The sequence below is a fragment of the Cynoglossus semilaevis genome, chromosome W, assembly GCF_000523025.1.
Source record: "Cynoglossus semilaevis isolate Cse_v1.0 chromosome W, Cse_v1.0, whole genome shotgun sequence".
Taxonomy (NCBI): Eukaryota; Metazoa; Chordata; class Actinopteri; order Pleuronectiformes; family Cynoglossidae; genus Cynoglossus; species Cynoglossus semilaevis.
In genome coordinates, this window is record NC_024327.1 from 2,123,259 (window position 1) to 2,133,662 (window position 10,404).

Consider the following 10,404-nt stretch of genomic DNA (forward strand, 5'->3'; position numbering starts at 1 on the left):
GCCTTCAACTCCCACCTCCGGGAGAGTTTTGAACAGGTCCCGAGGGAGGCTGGAGACATTGAGTCTGAGTGGACTATGTTCTCCACTTCCATTGTTGATGCGGCTGTCCGAAGCTGCGGACGTAAGGTCTCCGGTGCCTGTCGTGGCGGCAATCCCCGAACCCGGTGGTGGACACCGGAAGTAAGGGAAGTAGTCAAACTCAAGAAGGAGTCCTATCGAGCCTGGTTGGTTCGTAGGACTCCTGAAGCAGCCGAAAAGTACAGGCAGGCCAAGCGGACGGCAGCTCGGGCAGTCGCGGAAGCAAAAACTCGAGTCTGGGAAAAGTTCGGGGAGGCCATGGAGAAGGACTATCGGTCGGCCTCGAAGAAATTCTGGCAAACCATCCGGCGCCTCAGGAAAGGGAAGCAGTTTCCCACCACGGCTGTTTACAGCAGGGGGGGGGAGCTGCTGACCTCGACTGAGGAGGTCGTCGGGAGGTGGAAGGAATATTTCGAGGAGCTCCTCAATCCCGTTGACACGTCTTCCGAGGGGGGAGCTGAAGCTGAGGACTCAGCAGCTGATCCTCCAATCTCCTGCGCTGAGGTCACCGAGGCAGTCAAAAAGCTGCTCGGTGGAAAGGCGCCGGGGGTGGATGAGATACGCCCTGAGTATCTTAAGTCTCTGGATGTTGTGGGGTTGTCTTGGCTGACACGCCTCTACAGCATCGCGTGGCAGTCGGGGACAGTACCTCTGGACTGGCAGACCGGGGTGGTGGTACCTCTTTTCAAAAAAGTGGACCGGAGGGTGTGTTCCAACTATCGGGGGATCACACTCCTCAGCCTCCCGGGAAAAGTCTATTCCAGAGTACTGGAGAGGAAAATCCGGCCGATAGTCGAACCTCGGATTCAAGAGGAACAATGCGGTTTTCGTCCTGGTCGTGGAACACTGGACCAGCTCTATACCCTTCAGAGGGTGCTTGAGGGTTCATGGGAGTTTGCCCAACCGGTCCACATGTGTTTTGTGGACTTGGAAAAGGCTTTCGATCGTGTCCCTCGTGGTATCCTGTGGGGGGTGCTTCGAGAGTATGGGGTTGGGGGCCCTCTTTTAAGGGCTGTCCAGTCCCTGTACGATCGGAGTAGGAGCTTGGTTCGCATTGCCGGCAGTAAGTCGGACCTGTTCCCGGTGCATGTGGGACTACGGCAGGGCTGCCCTTTGTCACCGGTTCTGTTCATTATTTTCATGGACAGAATTTCTAGGCGCAGCCAGGTGTCGGGTGGGGTCCAGTTCGGTAGCCACCGGATTTCATCTCTGCTTTTTGCAGATGATGTGGTGTTGTTGGCTTCTTCGAACCAGGACCTGCAGCATGCACTGGGGCGGTTTGCAGTAGAGTGTAACGCAGCTGGGATGAAAATTAGCACCTCTAAGTCCGAGGCCATGGTTCTCGACCGGAAAAAGGGGGCATGCACCCTTCGGGTCGGGGATGAAGTCCTGCCTCAGGTGGAGGAGTTCAAATATCTGGGGGTCTTGTTCACGAGTGACGGTAGAATCGAGCGTGAGATTGACAGGCGGATCGGTGCTGCGGCCGCAGTAATGCGGTCGCTGTATCGGTCCGTTGTGGTGAAGAAGGAGCTGAGCCGAAAAGCGAAGCTCTCAATTTACCGGTCAATCTACGTTCCTACCCTCACCTATGGTCATGAGTTGTGGGTCATGACCGAAAGAACGAGATCAAGGATTCAAGCGGCTGAAATGAGCTTTCTCCGCAGGGTGGCAGAGCGCTCCCTTAGAGATAGGGTGAGGAGCTCTGTCACGCGGGAGGAGCTCGAAGTAGAGCCGCTGCTCCTCCACATCGAGAGGAGTCAGCTGAGGTGGCTTGGGCATTTACATCGCATGCCCCCCGGACGCCTCCCTCGGGAGGTGCTCGGGTGCCGTCCCTCTGGGAAGAGACCCAGGGGAAGACCTAGGACACGCTGGAGCGACTACGTCGCTCGGCTGGCCTGGGAACGCCTTGGGGTCCCCCCAGAAGAGCTAGAGGAAGTGGCGAGGGAGAGGGAAGTCTGGGTGTCCCTGCTCAGACTGTTGCCCCCGCGACCCGGCCCCGGAGCAGCGGTTGAAGATGGATGGATGGATGTACCCCAGCACCTTGCAAGCAAAGCGACCCTGCGGGGACACACGTCAGAGAGACAGGCCGCTGCGCACAGCTAGGCAGACCTGTCCAAACAATAGCTTGTTCAGAGCTCTCAGTCTGTTCGCGTTCATGCGCCTCATGTAACCTCTCACGTTTGAGTGATTCTCTTCCTCCGGGATCTCGGTCCATGTGGGGATCCACACGTCAAAGACAAAGTGACAGGCTAGTTTCATGGCCTCTGTGAACACCAGCTGGTTGATGCAGAACGAGACCCTGCGGCTTACAACTCCAGTACACACAATGTGGCTTGCATACAGGGCGGTCATGCAGGCGTCCCTTGCTTTGTCAAACCGCACGCTAAACTGCATAATCTCGGACTCGGCGATTATCGTAGCAGACTGGATCAGGTTCTGTCTGTACATGCACTGTGCGGCAATGATGTCCATTTTGCGTCTCTCCACAGTGTCCTGTATCTGCTCGGTGCTACGTGTGCGAGTCACGTGCTCCGGGAACTCGGATTCCATGATCAGACACCTATCAGCCCACGCTTCGCTCACGAATCCCATTGTGTTTGTGTTCCACACGCCGCAGTTGAGTACAGCCTGATACCTGACAGTGTCCACCCTGCCACTGCTCGTGTCTCTGGTCACCACGTCGCTCTCCAGCACGCTTGTGTCCAATAGGTTCTTGAAGGTGTTCGGGATCACGTTGGACTCCCGTCCGAGGCTTTCATGTTCTTCTCGTGTGTTATGTGCGCATCATCTATCATGACCACACAGGCGTTCTTCTTCCACTTGTACTTGAAAGCCTGCGGGTGAAGGACGTCAGGGTCTCAGTGCAACCTTTTATCCCTCTGAACTGGTAGTTGAGCACGTTGGTGGCATAACTCTTGCCTCTTCCCGGGCCGGTGATGTTAAAGAGCATGACCCGTTCTATCGTGTACCGAGGAGCGGTGTTGACAATGATGTAAATAAACTGAAACAACCTGCCCACTTGCAGGCTGTCGCAAAACAAGTAGCGCACCTACGCGTGGTTGTACACCTTAATTGGGGCCAAGGACCCGGGCTCTTCGGAATAGTCATCATGAGTACCCAGGCCGAGATACAGGAACCCGTGGATCTCGGGGAGTTTGTCACTGAGACACAAGCTAGTGTTGCTCATTTTCTCATCTATCATAAAGCCCAATCCCTTGTACAACGTATCCGTCTCGCTGCTAAACTGGTGTCTGCCCAGGATGGTGAACACCATATCTGCTATGCTCTCGAACTGCCTGCGACATCTGTACTTGACTTTCATTTCTTTGCTCAGGCGCTCCAGTTTTTCTAGGTGAGGGTACAGGCGAGCAAAGTAGTAGCTGTGCTCTTCACTGCTCGCTGCTAAAGGGTGATAGTCGGAAGAGTTGTAAAAACACGAGTAGGCGGTCTGACACTCTCCCTGGCATGGCTGAGCTTCAGCACCACGGTTCCTCGGCCTGCAATGACACCGTCCGTTGTTCAGCAAAGACACAAGGGCCTGTGTCCGGCGCTTGCTTTTAATCTCACACAAGACCTTGTTGATCCGAGTCTTCGTAACGGGAACATGTCTGTAGATCAGGGATTTGAGGTCTGTGTTCTCACTGTCTATCACCTTCTCCAAAGAGTACCTGAATTTCATGTTGTCATGTCTTTCACCCAGGGGTTGTATCTCGGTTGCACGACTTTATGTGCCAGCCATTGGTCGAACATGAGTTTAGACACAAGGGAAATAAACAGGGTCTTGCTTTGTCCATCACGAGTTGTCAGTCAGTGTACCGATCGAGTTATCCAGAACCTTGAGATTTAGGTCCGTTGTGGGCCTGGGCAGAAGGACAGTCTGTCTCCCTGACTTACAGGTCAGCGTGTACAAGGAACCCTGTAGTTCCCTGACTCTCTTCTTGTCCACATTGTTAGATCTCAACGTGTCGGTACGGATGTCCACCCAATCGAACATAGAGCCCAGCTCCCCCTTGCTGTCTCTCATGCCTATCAAAGCGTTGTTCAGGGATGACATCCTTTTCCTAACCAACTGCAGTCGCATGAATGTGTTGAACGCCTCGTTAAGCACTTCGTCTGCTCCCATCCCCCTGGCCTCAGCGGTGGTTTGTGAGGCTTCTACACCCTCAGACTCTGTTCCACCGGTTCGGAACACATCCAAGTCCACGTCTATGTTCACAAGACTTTCCAGCAGTTGGGAACCGGACAAATACCTGCCCGTGTCCCTTACTTCTTCAGGCTGTGCCTGGAGGCTAGAGGACTGAGCGACTGTATCACACGATTCCTCATCGCTCATGTCTAGCACAAAACACCCGTGAGCAAAATCCTCTCTGATGGGAGGTGACATACTGTAGAAATCAGGGTTCTCCAGAGTTACTTGAAGAAACTCCCCTTTGCAGCAATATGTCAGGTAAAGGAGAAATTGAAAGGTTGCTTTGTCGTTCAGTGACAACGCACTGAAGGATAGCTCGTCAGATATGCTGTCACGAAATAACTGACTTTCAATCGCTAAGAACAAGGCTCTCCTCTTGGAAGGCACCTTGACCATTTCTACCACAGATGTGTTTATTTCTCTGTGAGGCAACATATTACAATCCATAGAGACTGTTTGAATGGCCACGCTTAGTTCAGTCTGGACTAGAATTGTTCAGCATGCATACACGTTACACTGCCCTTTCCTGAGAACTTTTTTTTTTTCACAGGCACAGCAAAGCTGTTTCATGGACCTGGTTGGAGTTTTGTTGCTCTGTTGTAAACTTCAACTGCTGTTAGGATTAATCATGCCCAGTTGTAAAGTTCTTTCACAGAGTATGTTCTTTCTCGGTCGCACCGCGATCGCGCCGCGTCTGGGACAAAGAGGCGATTAGCTGGACCTGTACCAGGGTCCGGTTGGTGTTGCTGAGCCCTCTTCACGACTTCCTCAATCTCCCAGGTCACAGCTGCTACCACACAGGATGGAGGCAGGATGGTAGATGAAGCCAAGGGAGCATCTCCGGACCCAAACTGGCGGGAGAGGGCATCAGTCTTTATGTTACTGGATCCATCATCATAGTTTTGCTCGGCTGGCGACAGCCGATGGGACAGGAAGGCACAGGGGGGTAGCTTCTGATCAGAGGCAGCCCGTTGAGAGAGGACTGCTCCAACCCCTGTATCAGAAGCATCCACTTCTACAATGAACTGGCGAGAAGGGTCTGGGTGGACGAGGACTGGTGCAGAGGTGAATCGTCTCTTAAGATCAGTGAAGCCCGCTTCAGCCTCTGGAGTCCAGGAAAAGGGGAGAGTTGGGGATGTGAGCATGGAAAGGGGAGCAGCAACCCGACTGTAGTTTCTGATAAAGCTGCGATAGAAATTCGCAAAACCAAGGAACTGTTGAAGCTGCTTACGGGAAGTTGGTCTGGGCCATTCAACAACGGCTTGTGTCTTGGCTGGGGCTGTCCTCACCTGCCCGCTCTCAAAAATGTATCCCAGAAACGCCACTGAAGACACATGGAACTCGCTCTTCTCAACCTTCACAAACAAATTGTTATCCAAGAGTCTCTGGAGGACTTGTCTGACATGGCGAACATGTTCCTCTGCACTCCTGGAGAAGATGAGAATGTCATCCAAATAGACAAAAACTGAGCGATTGAGAAAATCACGGAGAACATCATTTACTAGGGCCTGGAAAACAGCAGGAGCATTGGTGAGTCCAAAAGGCATTACCAGGTATTCAAAGTGGCCAAGGGGGCTATTGAAACCTGTCTTCCACTCATCTCCCTGATCCTAACGAGATGGTAGGCATTCCGCAGGATATTTGTTCTTTATGGTGATGTTGTCCACGGTAGTCAATGCAGAAGAAGAAACCAGCACCCAGAGGAGAAGAGGAGAGACGGATGATTCCTGTGGCCAGAGAGTCAGCCTACCGGTTCCTGTAAAAGGAACAAGGAGTCTACTGTCACTGTACAGGAGCCCGAGGACGGGGAAGAGGGAGTGCCTCCCGGGAAAAGGTACCAGTCCTCACACAGAGACCCAAGCAATCTCAGCAAAAGAAAGACTGAGTCTACTGTCACGGCACAGGAGCCCAAGGAAGGGGAAGAGGCAGTGCCTCCCCGGAAAAAGTACCAGTCCGCACGCAGAGAGCCAGGCAATGTCCGCAAGAGAAAGACTGAGTCTACTGTCACAGTACAGGAGCCCGAGGACGGGGAAGAGGGAGTGCCTACCGTGAAAAGGTACCGGTTCTCACGCAGAGACCCAAGCGATGTCAGCAAAAGAAAGATGGAGTCTACTGTTACGGTACACAAGCCTAGACCAGCGCCTGAGAAATGGGAAGAGAGAGCTCCTCCCAGGAAAAGGTCCCCTGTCCCAGACTATGACTCTAGTGAACTTTAGAATGCGGTACTCCATCTGAGGCGTACATTGAAGGAGTACGATGAGGAGACAGACAACGAGCAGGTGAAGGAGAAAAAGGTAGAGGAGGTGGTGGAGGAGGATTACGAGGTGGATGAGGTGGTGAAGGTGCAGGAGGTGGAGGAGAAGGGTCTGGAGGAGGAAGAGAAGGAGGAGGATGAGGTGCAGGTGGTGGATGAGAAGGGTGTGGAGGAGGAGGAGGGGGGGAGGATGAGGAAGAGACCGCATCTCTAAAGAAAGGATCATGGTCCACAGGAGATGAGCCTAGTGAACTCAGGAATGCTGTACTTGAGCTACAGTGAACATTACAGGTGGAGGAGAATGATGAGGAAGAGGAGGATGAGGATGTGATCATGTCTATTATAGTAATTACAGCTGGAGATGAAATTGAGTCTGCTGTGGCTAAGACCAAGAAGGACATTGCCGAGCTCCAGCATACACCGGAGAAAGAGGAGGAAAAGATTGTTTGCTGTAACAAAGACCTGCTCTGCTGGGAATTGGGTTGCACCTGCTCAGGCTGAGACTTAGAATGGGGGAGCCCTTGTTCATACGAGAGCAGAAGAGTTTCTCTATTGCACTGAGATCCCAGTTTAGACTCCAAGAGTTCCAGTGTACCAGGGAGGTTATCAACACGATTCAATTGGTGCCTAAATGTACAGAGGCCAGAATTACATCTGCTGCAAATGGGAACCAGTGTGCACCTGGGGAGACTACGGCTGTTACCACTTTGCACTGGGAGCAATTTCAGAGATGTGACATGTAAGTATCTTTCACCAATATTAACCCTGTAAAGCCCAAACCATTAAATAATTGAAAGAAAATTCCAATTCTTTGAACTTGGACCCTTTATTGGTCCTTCTGAACAAACAAACAAACAAATAAAATTCAAATATAATTTCCCATGTAAGAGTTTCACTTTGTATTATGTTTGATACATCGGATCACAGTGCTCAAAGATTATCTTTCCCTGTACAAACCAAAACATAATATAAAACAAACAAATCTAACTGATTTGTAATTCCAAATATAGCAAGTGCTACCATAATGCAGTAATGAGAAATCCACTAACGGAACTGGCTGGGTGGAAGTCTGGAAAACATATTATATATATTTATATATAATGTTTACATATATATATATAATATTATATATATAATATTATATATATAGTATATTGTGGAACAGGTCGAAACATGGAAAGGGGACGACCCAGACGGGAAACCTGGGCCGGAAACATCGCCTCCCCAGCCACCATGTGCGCCGGCTTCAGTCTGTCCAACATCAGCCGCTTCTTACACCCCCCCACATCGAGCACAAAACTTTTCTCTCCCGCCTCCAGCACCCTGAACGAGCCATTGTACTGGGGGCTCCTGTCAGAGGTGATGTCCGATGGGCTCTCAAAATGCGCAACACGATAAATGCGCGGGCTACGTCCGTCGCCGACGTGGACAACAGAGGAACGGCCTCCGGCCACCTGGTGGTCCTGTCCACCATAGTCAGCAGGTGTGTGTAGCACTGCGAGGGGGGCAAGGGGCCCACCAAGTTGTGATCGTCGTGATCAAACCATCTAGCGCATACGTGTCAAACTCAAGGCCCGGGGGCCAAATCCGGCTCGCCAAGCCGTTTTGTGTGGCCCGCAGGAGCTTAAAAAGCATTTAGTAAAGTCCATGCAGCAAAGTTTTTATAATCAATCAAATAATAATCATTAACCTTTCAAAATAAAACATATTTTAGACTCTATTCTGTTAGTATCAGAGTCTGAATGACATATTTAAAAATTAGATTATCTTTAAATAAAGATAAATAAAGTAAATGGATACGTCTTTCTTTGAATGAAGTAAATTAGTAAAAATTAAAAATGAATTTTTTTATCGTGTCCCACTGCGGCCTGGTACCAAATGACCTATGGACTGCTACTGGTCTGCGGACCGGGGGTTGTGGACCCCTAATCTAGACAGTCTTCCAGTTACAAGCGGCCCTTCAAGGGGAACTGTGTTGCTGATGTGGCCTTCGGTGAAAATGAGTTTGACACCCCTGACCTAGCGGGAATCGCAAATGGCTGGTATGGTGCTTTAGTGTGCTGGTGAATCTTAGCGCACTGACACGCCACACATGCAGCCGCCCACTCCTTGACCTCCTTCCGCAGGCCAGGCCATACAAATCTGGAGCTGACGAGTTTCACCGACGCTTTAACTCCCGGGTGCGAGAGGGAGTGCACTGAATCAAAAACTCGAAGGCGCCACGCCACAGGTACCACGGGGCGGGGGCGACCTGTAGAGACCGATAATCGCCGGCGAGGAGGCACGGAGAGTTGGCCAAAGCGGCGCGCACTGTAGGCGGGAGCAGTCGCAGGAACAGGTGCGGAAACAGAAAACCGCCGTCATCTGAGCCGAGCAACGACAGCATATTGACCATGAGGTCCAGTTCTTTTAGTTCGGCATATTTGCCATCATGCGGAGGGTTCCGTAGCAGCTGCATTACACGGCGTGTAGACTGCTGGTCCAGAGCCGCTACCACCAAGTAGTTGCTCTGCCAGAACTCGGGCAGCTTTACCATAGCGGCCGGTTGATAGAGCTGGGTCGACATGGTGGTCCAGGATACGCCGGACTCTGCTGCCTCAAACATGTTCTAAAACGGGGTGACCAATGTGGCAGTTGAAGGCTGACTCTGAGGCGCAGGTGCTCTACACTTCTTTATTCGTCTGTGACAACTTGGCAAGGTTCTTCTTCAAATACCACCTGTGTCCAAATCCTGAGTCATGGCAATTTTATAGTGTCACTGGAAGGCCCGCTAATGAGTGAATAACTATCCCCTTTTGGATTATCTGTGCACTGCATGTATCAGATTGTATACATCTGGTTTTGTCAGGGAAAGAAAAACAAATATCACACTGCTCATGTGGAGGGCTGTAAAACCATGTATCAAATATGTTACGTTTAGCGTTATAGGGTTACGTTTCCGAATTATTATTATTAAATGTCTTTGATTCTCTTTCTATCATTCTTTTTTTCTTTCAGGAACTACAGGATTCTGGAGAGTTTCATAGATAATGCCACTTTAAACCACCATCTCAGCCCCTTAAAGCCTACCATTTACTATGACGCTGTGGAGTATCCCACTGGTCCTAATTCTAGTTCAAAACCCTATGTCCCAGAGTCTGTTTCCACATTAAGCTCAAGTCCTGAAGCATTACCCCGGGCTGACATGATGTCTTATGCAGCCCGTATTGACGTACACAACGTTACACACAATGCTACACCAACCTCCAGCCTGTAATTCCTTTACACTCACGGTTGATTACAGCCCCTCTGCAATCTGAAGGTGCAACGTATCACAGACTCACCACCAATGACAGCTGACAGTTCTTGGATAGTCACTGGTCTGCTGTGATATCCACCAACACCCTACTGGCTATGGTGAAAGAAGTGATGTTCCGCTTGTAGCAAGATCTTCAACACAATGTATTATCCTCATGAGCTCCGGTCAACGTCACGGCCAACAACCTGGCCTCTTGCCCTGACCTTTAGAATCTAGGACACTGGGATCTTGAACTTAACCCTGATGACCCTTTCAAGATGGAAGCCAATGTTTGTGTGCAAACAATCATGAAAGGGGTGTATGGTCCAAGTGTTCAGGAGCTACAAAGCGGTAAGTGTATCTAGCCTACAATGTCTCTGTGAAGAAGGTGAACAGGTTTCGGGAGTCTGACAGTGGTAACGTGCAGTGAGGTTCACTGCTGGTGAGGCACTCCACTGGAGTCAGATTTACAATTGTAAGAACCGAAAAGAGCATCTTATTTCACTATTTATCCAACAGCATACAAGCAACAGGTAATGCTTCATATCCCGTCTGCATTCAACAGCCAACATAAGCATTTACACAGGAACATAGTTGTCCTACAAA

General features: G+C 50.6%; 1 pseudogene; it reads left to right on the forward strand.

The window, feature by feature from the left end:
* Positions 1 to 9,146: 9,146 nt before the first annotated feature.
* Positions 9,147 to 10,404, forward strand: part of LOC103396941 (transducin-like enhancer protein 4) — an 18,267-nt pseudogene continuing 17,009 nt past the window's right edge.